This window comes from Oryctolagus cuniculus, chromosome 6, assembly GCF_964237555.1.
Source record: "Oryctolagus cuniculus chromosome 6, mOryCun1.1, whole genome shotgun sequence".
Classification (NCBI taxonomy): domain Eukaryota; kingdom Metazoa; phylum Chordata; class Mammalia; order Lagomorpha; family Leporidae; genus Oryctolagus; species Oryctolagus cuniculus.
This window is the reverse complement of record NC_091437.1, coordinates 82595418-82611772: the sequence shown is the minus strand read 5'-3', so window position 1 is coordinate 82611772 and position 16355 is coordinate 82595418.

Genomic DNA, 16355 nt, shown 5'->3' with positions numbered 1-16355 from the left:
GTGTCCTATCCCCAGAGTTGACCTTCCTCCTAAGGGTTTACTCAGGCCCCGAATTTGTCCATTTCAATTGCCAATAAGACAATACCACAGATCGATTGAGTTCTAATGAAAGGAGGATGTTTTGGGCTCATGATTCTGGCCCAAGGTCAAGGACCTCCTTCTGAAGAGGTCCTGAGACAGTGCAGGACATCACACGGGGAGAGATGAGGACAGTGTGCATCTCTCCTGGTCTCCCTCCTGTCCTTATAAAGCCACTAGGACTCCATCTTAGGGGCTCTGCTCCAATGACCTTATCTACTCCTACTCACCTCTCTGAGCCCCACCTCTAAACATCATAGATAACTCTCTGTCTCTTAGTACTTCACAATGGGGATTCAGTATTAACACATGAACCCACGGGGACACTCAAACCATATCCAAACCACACATTGAAAGGCAGCAGTTTAGCAATCCCACCAGCCCTTTACTAGCTCAGTCCCGTCTCCCCAGCACATCTCGCGTGGTCACACAAAGTCTTCTGTATTGTCTGTGTGTGCCTCAAGCGTAGTCTATGCTCCCTGTGCCCACCTGGTAACACTCCAGTGAGCATCCCCCTTCACAAGTGTCAGCTCCCTTAGGCTGCTGTTCCCAGCTCTGGGACCTTTCCCCCCGGTTATAATCATTTATTTACATTTCTGTCATCGCTCCCAGACCATGTGCTGTTCAAGTACAGGTGTTACGTCTTATTGTGAGGATAATTTGAAACACCAGCAGAACACAAACAGGCTTGGTTGGCTAGTTCAACAGCAGTAACCTAATGATAGCGCTTTGCAGCCTGAGGCTGGTGTCTCAGTGCCATGAAAGTGCCCTTGACCTGAGAACTTCATCCGATTCTCAAAGCAGAATCTGATTTTGAGTTTGCACTGCCATGATGATTTTTCTTAAACTGTAAATCCTATCAATTGCCTGCATAGCATCCTTCCTGGTCTTTTTTAAGCTTCCCAGGAACCCTGAGCCCTTTGCTGTCTCCAGATAAACTAAACCTCAGGGCAAATCAAAGTTGCCCAAGCTACTTGGTTGGGAAGTTGGAATGCTGAGTTGTGTTAGATGTCAAAATCAGTATCCTCTCCCATGTTCTCACAGAACCGAATCAAAGTTCTCTGCTTGGTTTTCAAGGGCTTTCACGACTGGCCCCTGTTTTTTCTCTAGTGGAGTTTTGCCACCAGCCTCCTATGTGCCAGTCTGGTCAATTACCCCAGGCCATCTAAATTTTTTTAAAAAGATTTATTTATTTATTTGAAAGTCAGAGTTATGGAGAACAAGGGAAAGGGAGAGAGAAAGAGGTCTTTCATATGCTGGTTCACTCCCTAGAAGGTCACAATAGCCAGCAGTAGGCGAGGCAGAAGCCAGGAGCCAGAAGCTTCTTTAGAGTCTCCCACATGGGTGCAGGGCCCTAAACTCCTGGGCTGTCTTCCACTGATTTCCCAGGCTATGAGCAGGGAGCTGGATCAGAAGTGGAGAAGCCGGGCCTCGAACCAGCACCCATGTTGGATGCTGGTGTTGCTGGGGATGGCTTTACCCACTATGCCACAACACCAGGACAATCCCAGGAGATTTAAAAAAAAAAAAAGATTTTTAAATTTCTTCTATAAACCTGAACTCCTTTACCCTTGGCCTTGGCCATAAGTTTTTCTTAGATCAGAATACCCCATGCTTACCCACCATTCTCTACTCTCTGTTCCCATGTTGTTCCACTCCTCCAGCCCAAACCACCAGTGTTTGGTTCTCTAGGACACACTGTGGTCCCCGAAACCCTAGGACTTAGCATAGGGGCCTAACACAAGAAAGGTCTATTCTGCAATTGTGTCTATAGTGAATTGTGTTTGTATTTATTAATGTTAGGAAGTAGGAAAAATCAGTAAAGCATCCCACTTAATTTATAATCAGCAAGTGATTTGGGCTTTGAGAGGGGAAGTTCCCAAGGAAGTGATGGTAATTTAAAGGGCAAACCAAGAAAACATGTTTTAGGGGTCAGTGTTGTGTAATGGCAGGTAAAGCCACCGCCTGCAATGCTGGTATCCCATACGGGCTCTGGTTCATATCCTGGCTGTTCCAGTTCTGATCCAGCTTCTTGCTAATGGCCTGGGAAAAGCAGCAGAAGATACCCTGGTTCTTGGACCCCTGTTACTTTTGTGGGGGACCTGGGAGAAGCTCCTGGCTCTTGGCTTCATTGTGTTCATTCTCATTGTGGTCTCTCTTTCTCAAACTCTGACTTTCAAATAAAGAGATCTTAAGGAAAAAAAGCATGTTTTAGAAGACAAAATGAAACGCCATAAGCTGAAGAAAAATCTATCAGATTTTTACACACTCATGATGATTTTCAGTATTAGAAAAATATGCTAATGAAAAACACCTTGATTTTTTTGGTGAATCTTGTTCATCAGATAGTATTATATATTAACAAAAGTGTTAGAAATGTAATTCCTTAAGTTTGACATCAGAAAATTAAATGGGTTTTATCTGCATGACAGAAAAACAACATATTTTCATTTAGTTCATGCAAAAAATGTCAGTCACCATGTCAATATTTATCCAGTGAAACAGAAAATGTGACAGTTATCTGAAATATTAAGCAAAGTGATTGAATTGTTTATTTATTTATTTTATTAAATAGATTGCTAAAATAGAAGTTTTCTCAGGCAAAGGAGATATGGACTTGCCACTTAGAGGTCATGTTTATTGTAGTGGTATAAATACTAAATGATTTTAATAAATAAATCCCTATCTCTCTATGCATACATTTCAAACAAAAATGATTTTTGAAATTGTTTATCTTATTAATTATTTATTTATTTGATCAGCAGATACACAGACAACAATTTTTCATCTGCTTGTTCACTCTCTAAATGCCCACAACAACCAGGGCTGGGTTAGGCCAAAGTGAGGAGCATGGAAGTCAACCTGATTCTCCCATGTGGATGGCAGGAAACCAATCACTTACACCATCACTGTCACCTCCCAAGGTCTGCGTTAGCAGGAAGCTGAAATCAGGAGTGGAGATGAAATTGAACTCAAGTACTACAGTGAGAAATGGGGACTTCCCAGCTGCTAGACCAAGTGCCTAACCTGATTAAATACTGGCAGTCTTTGCCTGTTAGTAAACACACTGACATACTTCCTGTTGAAGTTCAGATGATGCTCAGTGTCAGGTGATTGTGGTCTGGCATCTACACTACAACTTCCTTCCCCACCATCCTCCAGCTATTTATTGTCCCCCAGAGAGGAAATACTAGGAGTCTTCAAAAAATTCACTGAGGGGCTAGTGTTGTGTTGTAATGGGTTCAGCCACTGCCTGCAATGCCAGCAACCCATAGGGGTGCCCATTCAAGTCCTAGTTGCTCCACTTCGAATCCAGCTCCCTGCTAATGTGCTTCTAAAAGCACTGGAGGCTGCCGGCGCCGCGGCTCAATAGGCTAATCCTCCGCCTTGCAGCGCCGGAACACAGGGTTCTAGTCCCGGTCGGGGCACTGGATTCTGTCCCTGTTGCCCCTCTTTCAAGCCAGCTCAAGCTGTGGCCCGGGAAGGCAGTGGAGGATGGCTCAAGTGCTTGGGCCCTGCACCCCATGGGAAATCAGGAGAAGCACCTGGCTCCTGCCTTCGGATCAGCGCGGTGCCGGTGCGTCGGCCGCAGCGCGCTGGCCGTGGTGGCCATTGGAGGGTGAACCAACGGCAAAAGGAAGACCTTTCTCTCTGTCTCTCTCTCTCACTATCCACTCTGCCTGTCAAAAAAAAAAAAAAAAAAAGCAAGCACTGGAGGAAGGCCCAAATCCTTGGGTCCCTGCACTCACACCCACGAGAGAGATCCTGATGAAGCTCCTGACCCCTGGCTTCAGCCTGGCCAAGCCCTGGCTGTTGCTGTCATTTGGGGAATGTACCAGCAGATGGAAGGTCTCTCTTTCTCTCTCTCTTTCTTTGTCTCTTTCTCTCTATCTCCCTCCCTCTCTTTGTAACTCTGCCTTTCAAATAAATAAAATAATTCTTTAAAAAATAAAAGTTTGTGAAAAGTACACAATATGAAAAAGCCAGGAATTGATTTCAAAATGTTTTTATTTTATTCCAAACTAAATGTGTCTTTGGATTGCATTTTTCCATGCACATTTTGAAGTCCCTTCTTCCTATCCAACCCTGTGCCAGAATCAGCTGCCCTGATGTTTTTTTAGAGTAAGACACAGCCCTCCTCCTTCCAGCTGACTTCTTTCTTTCCACTCCAGGGCTCAGAATTCTATCCAAAGTGCAATCCTGCTCTATTGCTGCACACAGAAGTCAAAACAGACAGAATTCACGCTCACAGCACCAATATTTTAAAGTTACATCTTAGCCAAAATGTCCATCCTGGCCTTATCTTATGCTCGGATTATAGTCTTTTAATACAATGTGTAGTTGTCTTTGTAGTGGTTTGGGAAAGAGTAAGTAAATGTGTTTCTGAGTCCAGGGGCAAATATAACTCATTTCCTAGAGGGTTCTTCCAGGAAGGATTTTCAAAAACTGTTTGATTTGGAGACAGAGCTAAACCTTTAACAGCACATCTGTAAAATGCTTTACAGCTTTGTTCAGCATTTTCCACTTCCTATTTTCCAGGTCAGTTAAAGGGATTATTGTCCCTGCTTTACAGATAATTAAGTGGGGTTGGAGAGGCTGAGTTGGTGGATGGTGGAGCTGGGTAGGGACTCCAGGTGCTCTGAGTCAGAGCCTTGAACCTTTGGCATGAACAGGTAGGTAGGATATGAGCTACTTTTTGTCATGAATTTTAATGCATGACACTTTGATCCATTTGACAGAACCTCTAATTTTTGCTCCTGAACTTTTCTTCAGTTGCATACGTGCCAGATTACACAATTCTTCAAAGCGTTCTGAAATTCTTCAATCGTCCTGGTCTGCTACACTTAAGAGATGCTCCTAAATGGTCTCTGGCTCCTGGCACTGCTGGCTTTGGGTAGGAGGATGAAGAGAAAAGAAAGAAATGAAGAATGAGGAAGAACAAGGAAGGCCTGACCACAAATTCTGTCCATATTCATTTTGCTGGCTTTAGTCCAACAAAATCATTACTGTCCACTACTTCAGATAAATACAATGAGGAATATTTACAGAATTCTTCAAATTACCTGCATGCAGCATTGCACTGTGAGCAGTTGGCTTTCTTTTAAAGGAAAAACAAAGTGAATTGACAATTTTGCCAATGTGACTACATCCATTGCCAATAAAAGGGTTATAAAAATTAACAAGAAAAGTCACATGTGTTTAATAATACAATATAAACAAATTGAAGCAGAGAATTGATTCAATTATCCAAGAAATGAAACTAAGCATCCTCCTCCAACTCACCCCTACAACTCAGAAAATGGCCACCAGCATCACCCTTACTGTCCCTCCACCCTCAGCAGAGGAAAAACTATTAAATGACTTTTGGTACAATTATCTTCATACTTAAAGTGTAAAACATTTAAAGGACCAAATTATTGCACATGTCTAACTTTTAATCCTATACGTTGAATTTACTAGTCTCTCTAATGGTTATCAGAATTTTAGACTTGAATATACTGAGCTACAATAAAAACATTATGGGAAAAGTAAACCCTATAAATACCCTTGGGAGCATCACCTCATTGAATTCATTAGCTTTTCTCCCTTATGATTCCAGCATGGCTGACGATGACAGACAGCTCCCTTTGGTGCATATCAGGGATGAATATGCAAAGAAGAGAGTGACATTTGCACATTTTCCCATTTATGGCATAGGTGTGCTTCCAGGTAATGCCTATGAAACAGGAGCGAAAGAGCAGTCAGCTTATTTACTGCATCAAAACCACATGTGTGTTTGCAGGTTGCTGCTGGAAGCCTTTCAAGCAAGAGCTTCATCCTCTTTATGCAAGACCTGAAGGCCCAGGCTTGCTCCTGACACCTGAACTCAATGCTGTGATGTAGCCTGAACTCCCATTCTGGCCTTTTGCTTCTCCACTCTAGTGTAGGTTTTTCAGGTCCAGCATCCCCAGGTAGCTCCTCTTTAGATCCTCAGGATAATGACTGGGAAAGTCATTTTCTGTTTGGACTTGGAGGGGAAAAATATCAAGAAGATTCAATGAATTTCACAATGCAATACCTTGACACATCTTAGCAGTTGTCCTTAGGCAATAATAAGAAGGGACTACTCAGACTGGTATCACCGGTTGGCAATTCCACCAACTGGAAATGCATATCATGATTTTGACCCATGGTTTTGGATGGGAGACAATGCTGGACAGAGAAAGGACTCACAAATGTGTAGCAAAGAAGAGAGATGCAAAGATTTACAGGTTCTTGCGTCACATAATCAAACTAACCTGGTCATTCCCAGCTCCTCCCTACACTTAGTGCCTTAGCATCAAGTCCATAGTGAAAGATGAAAGTCAAACCAACCAATTGAGTAATTATTAAGGCCATAAAATATTCTACTATAAGCTTTCAGAGCTTTAGTCCATAATTTCAACTTCATATTGCAGATCTGTATGAAGATTTCTTTCTTTAAAAAAATTATCTATTTATTTGAAAGGCAGAGCTACAAAGAGAGAGAGATAGAGAGAGATCTTCCATCCACCGGTTCACTCCCAAAATGGCCACAATATTGGGGACTGTTCTAGGCTGAAGTCAGGAGCCCAGAGCTTCCTCCATGTTTTCCACATGAGTTCAGGGGCCCAAGAACTTGGATCATCCTCCACTGCTTTCCCAGGCACATTGGAAGGGAACTGGGACAGAAGTGGAACAATTAGGACTCGAATCTGCACCCAGATGGGATTCTGGCACTGCAGACTGTGGCTTAACTTCCTATGCAATAGCACCAGCCCCTTTGAATATTTTTTTCTTTTTTTTAAGATTTTTTTAAATTTTTCCCCAGAAACCTTTATTTAAAGATCATTTCATTAATACAACTTTAGGAATATGATCTGGCTGTGACATCCGTCACCCCATTGATCGCCAGGGTTGATCCAGCTGATCTGGCTGGCTAGATTTTTAGGCAGTATCCCCTTCCTCATCACTCCATGTGTTTTACCTCCTGAAAATGTGAGCTTGGTTGAAGAGGACAACCTCCCTGCTAGAGGAGCACTGGTCTTCTATCAGGGTATATTGTGGGGAGCAACCCGGACTAGACTAAGTTACTGGAATTAAGACTTATTCTATGCATCTGCTCTCCCACAATATGGCGCTGGGAGAGAAGAAAACAGCTTCTACACAGCTGCCTCCAGTTCAGCCAATAAACTGTAGGACTTGCTCCTGATTGGAGGAGAGCAGCGTACTCGTTGGCGGAGGAGGATTATAAAGGAGGAGAGAGACGGCATGCACCAGGAACATCTAAGAGGAACATCTATCTGAAGGAACACCTGTGCAGCCCCCGAGAGAGCCGGCCGGCGGTGTGCCACTCCCCCGCGGAAGTGGGGAATGTGGCAGGGGGAACCGCCCTTCCACGGAGGTGGAAGGGTCGGTAGCCAACCCGGGAAGAACCAGCAGCAAACCCGGGGAGGGCAGAGCAGACGAAAGAACAGCGCAGGGTCCTGTGTTGTTCCTCCACGAAGACGGGGAGCGACATAATGGTGCCGTGACTCGGATATGAAGCCTAGGCAGGGCTTAGTGTCGTTCTTCCACGAAGAGGGGGAGCGACAGTATATGAGTAGCTGCTCTCCCCTGCTAGAACCTCCAAACAAGCTCTCAAGGTCCTTTCCTTTTTTTCAAGATTTATTTGAAAAGCAGAAGGTAGAGTTACAGAGACAGATCTTCTACCTACTTGTTGACTCCCCAGATGGACACAGCAGGTGGAGCTTCTTTCAGGTCTCCCACTTGACCAATCACTTGAGCCATCTTCTGTTGCTTTCCCAGGCACATTAGCAGGGAGCTGGATTGGAAGTGGAGCAGCCAGGACTTCAACTGGCACCCATATGGGATTCCAACTCTGCAGGCGGCAGCTTTACTGGCTATGCCACAGTGTCACCCAAACCCCCTGCCCCCAAGAAGATTTCTAAGTGTTCCCAAACTACTTTCTTTTTAAAAGGCACACACACACAAATCAACATTTGAGTAACAATTTAGATTATATTTGATGCTAAAATGTAAGAACAAATTTATTTAAAATAGCATGCTGCATTTAGTCTGTGTTCTCCACCTTTGTGTATTTGGAGGCTGTGGGCAGCTGCAATATTATTAAAACCTGGTATTTTGGAAATGCTTTGCATTTTATAAGGCACTTTTACACATATGAGTGTAAGGTATGTTTGACAATGACCATTACCTTCACACAATAAGTAGGCACACTGATTCAGTGAGACTAAAATGCTTAGCTCAGGGCAGGCATTTGACACAGTAGTTAAGATATTACTTGGAATGCCTATGAGGTCCATCTTCCTGCTAATGCACATTCTGGGCGACAGTAGATGACGACTCTGGGAGGCATTAGATGATAACTCAAGGACATGGGTCCCTGCCACCCATGTGAGAGAGCTGAATGCAATTCCAGGCTCTTAGCTTCTACTTTACCTAGCCCTGCTAATTGCAGGTATTTGGGGAGTGAATCAGCAGGTTGTCATAGGTGGTGGTGGTGGGGTGTTACAGGAGGGAGTTTTATGGGTTCTTTTCCCTCAGCTTATTATAGAAATAAAAAAGCTGGGAAACAATTTGCAAAGAAGTGGCAAGTGACAGAAAAGCATCTGGTCTGAGAGGAGACCAGGCAGAGTGCCCAATTGGGACACTGACCTTCAGGAAGTACCCAGGGTTTTTAAGCTATTACTATCTGTTCATTGGGGTCATTCTATGGGGGTGCCCATTGGATGGGTGGTGGGAGTGTTCACATACTGTATGTTGATAGGCTTGGGGCTCTTGGAGATAGGAGCAGTCTCTTAGAGACAGTCTGATTTTCATTAGGGGCTCAGCCCCCTCCTCTGCTAGCTCTGGTTGGAAGATTGCAACTAACTTGAAGATTTGATTTTTTTAAAGATTTGTTTTATTTATTTGAAAGACAGAGTTACAGAGTGAGGTAGAGACACAGAGAGAGGTCTTCCATCTGCTGGTTCATTCCCCAGATGGCTGCAATAGCCGGAGCTGCACCAATCTGGTGGCCAAGAATCAGGAGCTTCCTCTGGGTCTCCCACACAGGTGCAGGAGCCCAAGGATTTGGGCCATCTTCTACTGCTTTCCCAAGCCATAGCAGAGTGCTGCATTGGAAGAGGAGCAGCCAGGACTAGAACTGGTGCCCATATGGAATGCTGGCATTTTAGGCCAGGACTTTAACCCGCTGTGCCACAGTGCCAGCCTTGAAGATTTGATTCAAAACCACAAGGTCACACATGCTGCACAAGAAGCTGTAGTTGGGGAGATGATGGCAGGTTTGGATATAAGATTTCCAGCCACAGCTGGAAGCCTGTCTGTCAAAGATATTCTACCTATGCCTGAGGGACCCATAGGCCCCCAGCTCCAGGATGGCCTCACAGATGGACTCTCTCTGAAAAAGTTTTAAAATGCTTAGCCCGAGTCTCCTTCCTGGAGTGTATCAGGATCTACTGTTTAACTCAGTGCCTCTTCCATATTTGAAAGGAAATGCTTGGCTAATGTGAATGATCTAAAACAATGTCAGAGGTTTTTGTATTTGTTTTCTTTTTTTGTCATCTAATTGGACAGGTTAGAGACAGGTCACAATGCTGCTACAAGGTGAGTATCATATGAATCCTACACACGAAGAAGAGGGTCTGTGAGGTGGTTTGCTTCTGGTATATCACTGGGACCCTGAATTCAGCTGTGAGGACTGACTGAGGAAGTGGAGGCATCCAGGTGATACAGATAAAAGGCAAAGAAGCACTTAATTCATGCACATTTAAAGTCATCATAAGCCTGCAACGTGTTTGTAGAGTCAAATGTGATGCTCACCAGCCTGGCAGCAGGAACTCCAGCTGCACCCCGTTCTGAGTGCAAGGAAACTCACACAGAGAACAAGGAAACCTTTCAGAGAGAGACATCTCTCCTTTGGGGCCTCAGGCTTGACCTCTTTGAAATAGATGCTTCTTTTTATTCTCTTATTTTTAATATAAAAATAACAGGTTTCAGGTATTTCATAGGTACAATTTTAAGAAGAGAACCATAATTCTCTCCCTCTTCCTTGTGCCTCAATCCATTCCTTACTTCCTTTTCCCTTTTCCTTTAAGTTTTGCAAAGACATACTTTCTTTTTTATTTCTATTTTTAAGATTTATTTATGTATTTGAAAGAGTTACAGAGAGAGAAAGAGCAAGAGAGAGAGAGGTCTTCCATCTGCTGACCCACTCCCCAGATGGTTGCAATGCAAAGCTGTTCTGATCTGAAGCCAGGAGCCAGGAGCCTCCTCTAGGTGCAGGGGCCAACTTCCACTGTTTTCCCAGGCCACAGCAGAGAGATGGATTGGAAGTGGAGCAGCTGGGACTCGAACTGGTGCCTATATGGGATGCCAGCACTGCAGGCGGCAGCTTCACCTGCTATGTCACAGCACCAGCCTCCAAGACATACTTTCAATCCACTCTATAATCACAGGCTTAATTAAACACTAATCATAATACTGAATAAGTTAAAAAGTAGGACTACCTTTGGTTCCACAGGAGTATAAACAAGAGTTAGAAATGACAATCAGGGGCCTATTCCATGGCACAGTAAGTTAACTTCTTATCAGAAATCCTATAGGCTAGGAGACAATAGAGAAATTTAATCCAAATCCTAAAAGAAAAATATTTATTGACCCAGAATACTGTAGCCAGTAATTCACTCATTTATAAATGAAGGTGAAATAAAATCTTTCAAAAATAAACAGAAATTAAAAGAATTTGTCCCCTCTTGTCCAGCCTTACAAATGATTCTGAAGGATGTATTTCATATAGAAACAGAGAATGATAATCATCATTATGAAAGAATGTGAAGGCAGAAAATTTCCTAGTAAAACTACAAAGGAAATCCAACAAAAACAGAGTAATATGTATGGGTAAATGGCAGGACCAAATCATTATTTGTCAATAATAATCTTATATTATATCAAAATAATGTAAATGACCTAAATTCTCAGATTAAATTATACAAACTGGCTGGAATGTATATATAAAAAAACAAGACCCATATATTTGCTGCCTCACCAACAAATACACAGACTAAAAGTGAAGGAAAGAAAAAGGCTATCCATGATAGCAGAAAGCAAAAATGAGCAGGTGTAGCCATCCTCATACCAGAAAAATATACTTTAACAAAAAAATGGTAAAAGAGACAAAGAAGGACATTATGTAATGATTAATGTATCAATTCAACAGGATATTACTATAGTAAATGTATATGTACCAATGCCAGAGCACATGGCTATTTAAAACAAATGTTAATGGATCTAAAGTAAGACATAGACTCAAACACAATAATACTGGGAACTTCAAAACCCCAGTTTTATCCATGGACAGATCAACTAGACAGAAAATCAAGAGAGTAACAATAGAGCTAATCTACACTATGGACCAAATGGACTTAATAAATATCTACAGAACCTTTCATCCCACAGTTACAAAATATACTTTCTTTTCATTACCTAGGAGAGATCTAGGATAGAACATATGATGGACCAAAAAACAATTTTCAATAAACTTTAAAAAAACTGAAGTCATAATATGTATCTTTTCTAATCACCATAAAATGAAGCTGGGAATTAAAATGTTTTCCCTGAGGCTGGCGCTGTGGCACAGTGGGTTAACACCCTGGCCTGCAGTGCCGGCATCCCATATGGGCACTGGTTTGAGACCCAGCTGCTCCACTTCTAATCCAGCACTCTACTATGGCCTGGGAAAGCAGTAGAAGGTGGCCCAAGTCTTTGGGCCCCTGCAACCACATGGGAGACCCAGAGGAAGCTCCTGGCTCCTGGCTTCGGATTGGTGCAGCTCAAGCCATTGTAGCCATCTGGGGAGTGAACCATCTGATGGAAAACCTCTCTATCTCTCTCTCTCTCTCTCTCTCTCTCTGCCTCTCCTCTTTCTGTTCAACTCTGTCTTTCAAATAAATAAATAAATCTTTAAAAAATAAATAAAATGCTTTCTCTGATCTGTGGTAAATAACAGAGTTTCTAAAAAGTAATGTATAGGAGTGAAATTGACATTTTGAGATTTGATGATTACATCCTTTGTTTCTACTGTTGAGGAATGGTGTTTCTTTTTTTTCCCCTCATACTATTTGTTGAACTCTTTACTTAGCATACGGTTAATCCTATGAGTATAAACTAAAAATAGATCTTTGTAAAAATTGAGTGGGAATAGGAGAATAGGAGAGAGAGGAGGAAGAATGGTGGGAGCATGGGTAGGAAGGAGGGTTGAGTGGGAAGAATCACTTTGTACATAAACCTGTATATATGAAGTGCATGAAATTTGTATTCCTTAAAGAAAATTCAGGAAAGAAAAAAGAAACTCAAGAAAATATGCAAGCACAAAGAGACTAAAAATCATGCTCCAGAATGAATAGTAGGTTGGAGGAGAAATCAAAAGGGAAATCAAGAAATTCATTGAAATGAAGGAAGATAACAACACAAAATATCAAAACTTGCATGATACAGCAAAATCAGTGTAAAGAAGGAAGGTTATAACAATTAGTCCCTATACCAAGAAATTAAAAATGTATCAAGTGAATGATCTATCAATGCATCTCAAAGACTTAGAAAAAAAACCAAACTCAAAATTAATAGGAGGAAAGAAATAATTAAAATTAGAGAAGAAATTAACAAATTTGAAACCAAAAAATAATACCAAATATCAATGAATCAAAGAACTGGCTTTTTGAAAAAATATAAATAAATTGGTACATCATTGGCACAACTAAACTAAAAAAGGGGAGAAAGACCAACAATTAAAACCAGAGATTAAAAAGATGTAACAACTGATACCACAGAAATAGAAAGAATCATCAGGAATTATCGCAAACAACTATATACCAACAAAATTTGAAAATCTAGAAGTTAATAGATTTCTGGACATATAAATAACAAAAATTAAATCATGAAGCAGAAAACCATAGTAGACCAATAACCAAAACAGATATTGTATCAGTAATAAAGGTTCTACAACAAAGAAAAGCCCAGGACTGAATTTGCTGCTGAATTCTACCAAACTTTTAAAGAATTAATTCCCATTATTCTTAAACTATTCCTAAAAACTGACAGGGACAGAATCCTCACAAACTCCTTCTATGAGACCAATAACACCTTAATTCCAAAATACGATAAAGATGCAACAAAAAAGGGAACCATAGGCTAATATTCCTGATGAATATAGATGCAAAAATCTTCAACAAAATACTAGCTTATCAAATCCAACAACATATCAGAAAGGTCATTCACCCGGTCATTCACCCTGATATGCAGAGATGGTTTAAGATATGTGAATCAATAATTGTGATACATAACATTAACAAATTGAAGAATAAAAACCATATGATAATCTCAACAGGTATAGAAAACACATTTGATAAAACACAACATCTTTTCATGCCAAAATCTGTAAGCAAATTGCATATAGAAGGAATTTTTCTCAACACCATCAAGGAAATTTATGACAAACACAGAGCTAGCATCTTACTGAATAGGGAAAAATGAAAGCATTTCCACTGAGATCTGGAACCAGACAAGGATACCCGCTTTCACCACTGCTACTCAATATGTTTCTGGAAGTTTTAGCCAGAGCCATTAGGCAAGAAAAAGAAATCAAAGTGAAACAAATTGGAAAGGAGGAAGTCAAATTATCCCTGTTTGCAGATATTATGATTCTGTAAATATGGCAACCAAAATACTCCACTCAGACTATTGGACCTCATAAGAGGGTTTGGGAAAGTTCTAGGATATAAAATCACACACAAAAATCAATAGCCTTTGTATATGCAGACAACGCCATGGCTGAGAAAAAAACTTGTAAGATCAGTCTCATTCATAGTGACTACAGGAGAATTTCAATACCTTTAAATATATTTAAACAAGGATGTGAAAGATTTCTACAATGAAAATTACAAAACATTAACAAAAGAAATAGAAGACACCACAAAAATGGAAAAATCTTCCATGTTCATGGATTGGAAGATTTAATGTCATCAAAATGTCCATACTATCTAATGCAATTACAGATTCAATTCGATCTCAATCAAATTACCAATAAAATTTTTCTCAGATCTAGGAAAAAAATGCTAAAATTCATATGGAATCACAAGCCTGAATAGTTAAAGCAGTCTCAAAACAACAAAATCAAACCAGAGGCACCACAATACTAGACTCAAGATAGACTACAGTTATAACCAAAGCAGCCTGGTACTTGCAGAAAAATAGACATGTAGACCAATGGAATGGAATAGAAACTCCAGAAATTAATTCACGCATCTACAACCAGTTAATCTTTGACAAATAAGCTGACATCAATCCCTGGATAAAGGGAAGTCTCTTCAACAAGTGCTCCTCAGGGCTGGTGTTGTGGCATAGCAAGTAAAGCTGCCGCCTGCAGTGCCAGCATCCCATACAGGCGCTGGTTTGTTTCCTGGCTGCTCCACTTCCAATCCAGCTCTCTGCTATGGCTTCAGAGGGCAGTAGAAGATGGCCCAAGTTCTTGGGCCCCTGCACTCATAAGGGAGCCCTGGAAGAAGCTCCTGGCTTCTGGCTTTGGATAGGCACAGCTTCAGCTGTTGCAGTCAATTGAGGAGTAAACCGTCGGATGGAAGACCTCTCTCTCTCTCTCTCTCTCTCTGCCTCTCTGTAACTCTGCCTTTCAGATAAATACATAAATAAATAAATCTTTAAAAAATGCTGCTGAGAAAACTGGATCTCCACATGCAGAAGTCTGAAAAGAGATCCCTACCTTACACCTTATACAAAAAGCAACTCACAGTGGTTTAAGGATATAAATCTACTACCTGATACCATCAACTGATTAGAGGAAAACATAGGAGAAACTCTGTAAAACATTGACATAGGCAAAGACTTCTTGGAAAAAACCCTAGAAGCACAGGCAGAAGGACAAAAATAGACGAATGAGAATGGTTAACACGCAAAAATCAAACAAAACAATAAATGAGGCTGGTGCTGTGGTGTAGTAGGTTAAGCTTCCAGCTATGGCACCTGCATCCCATATGGGGGACTGTTGAAGTCCTGGCTGCTCCATTTCTGATCCAGCTTTCTGCTAATTGCCTGGAAAAGCAGTGGAAGTTGGCCCAAGTCTTTGGACCTCTGTATCAATGTGGCAGACCCAGAAGAAGCTCCTAGCTCCTGGCTTCAGAACTGGCCAGCTCCAGCCATTGCAGCCATATGGGGAGTGAGCCAGCAGATGGAAACTTCTCTGTAACTCTGCCTCTCAAATTAATAATCTTAAAAAAAAAAACAATAAATGTTGCTGAGGGTATGGAGAAAAAGTACCCTAATCCAGTGTAAGTGGGAATGTAAACTAGCACAACCATTATGAAAGACAGTATGGAGATGCCTCAGAGATCTGAAAATAGATCTACCATATAACCTAAGCATTCCACTCCTGGAAATTTACCCAAACAAAATGAAATCAGCATATGAAAGAACTATTTAGACCACCATGTTTATTGTAGCTCAATTCACAATAGCTAAGATATGGATATCAACTCAAATGTCCAACAACTGATACTCGATATAGAAAATGCAGTATATATACACTATGGAATACAACTCAGTCATAAAAAAAATGAAATCTTGTACTTTGCAACAAAATGGATGCAACTGGAAACTATTATGCTCAATGAAATAAGTCAGCCTAAAAAAGACAAATATCATGTTTTTTTTTCACTATTTGGAGAGTGAGCCAGTAGATGGAAGATTCCTCCTTCTATCTCTCCTCTCTTTCTCTGTAATTCTGCCTTTAGAAACAATGTATAGGAATGAAATGCAAATTTTGGGATAAGATTGTCATTTCTTTTTTTTAAGATATTATTTATTTATTTGTTGGTTCATTCCCCTGATGAGAAATCAGATGTTAGTTTCTCTCATGCATATTTTACAATCTTTTCTTTATGCTTTACTGTTGAAAGTTTAACTATGATGTGTCATCTTGAAGATCTTTTCTGATCATGTCATTAGGAGTTCTATGTACTCCCTGAACTTGGGTGTCCCTTTCCTTCTCCAAATTAAAGAAGTTTCCTGCTATTATTTCACTGAATAGATTTTCTGGTGCATTTTTTCCGTGTACTCAGGAACTCCTAAAATATATCTGTTAGGTCACTTGATAGAATCTAATAAATCTTACACACTATTTTCAGTTTTTCTAATTTTTTTATCTGAAATTTTTCCAAGGATTTGTCTTCTAGTTTGGAGATTCTTTC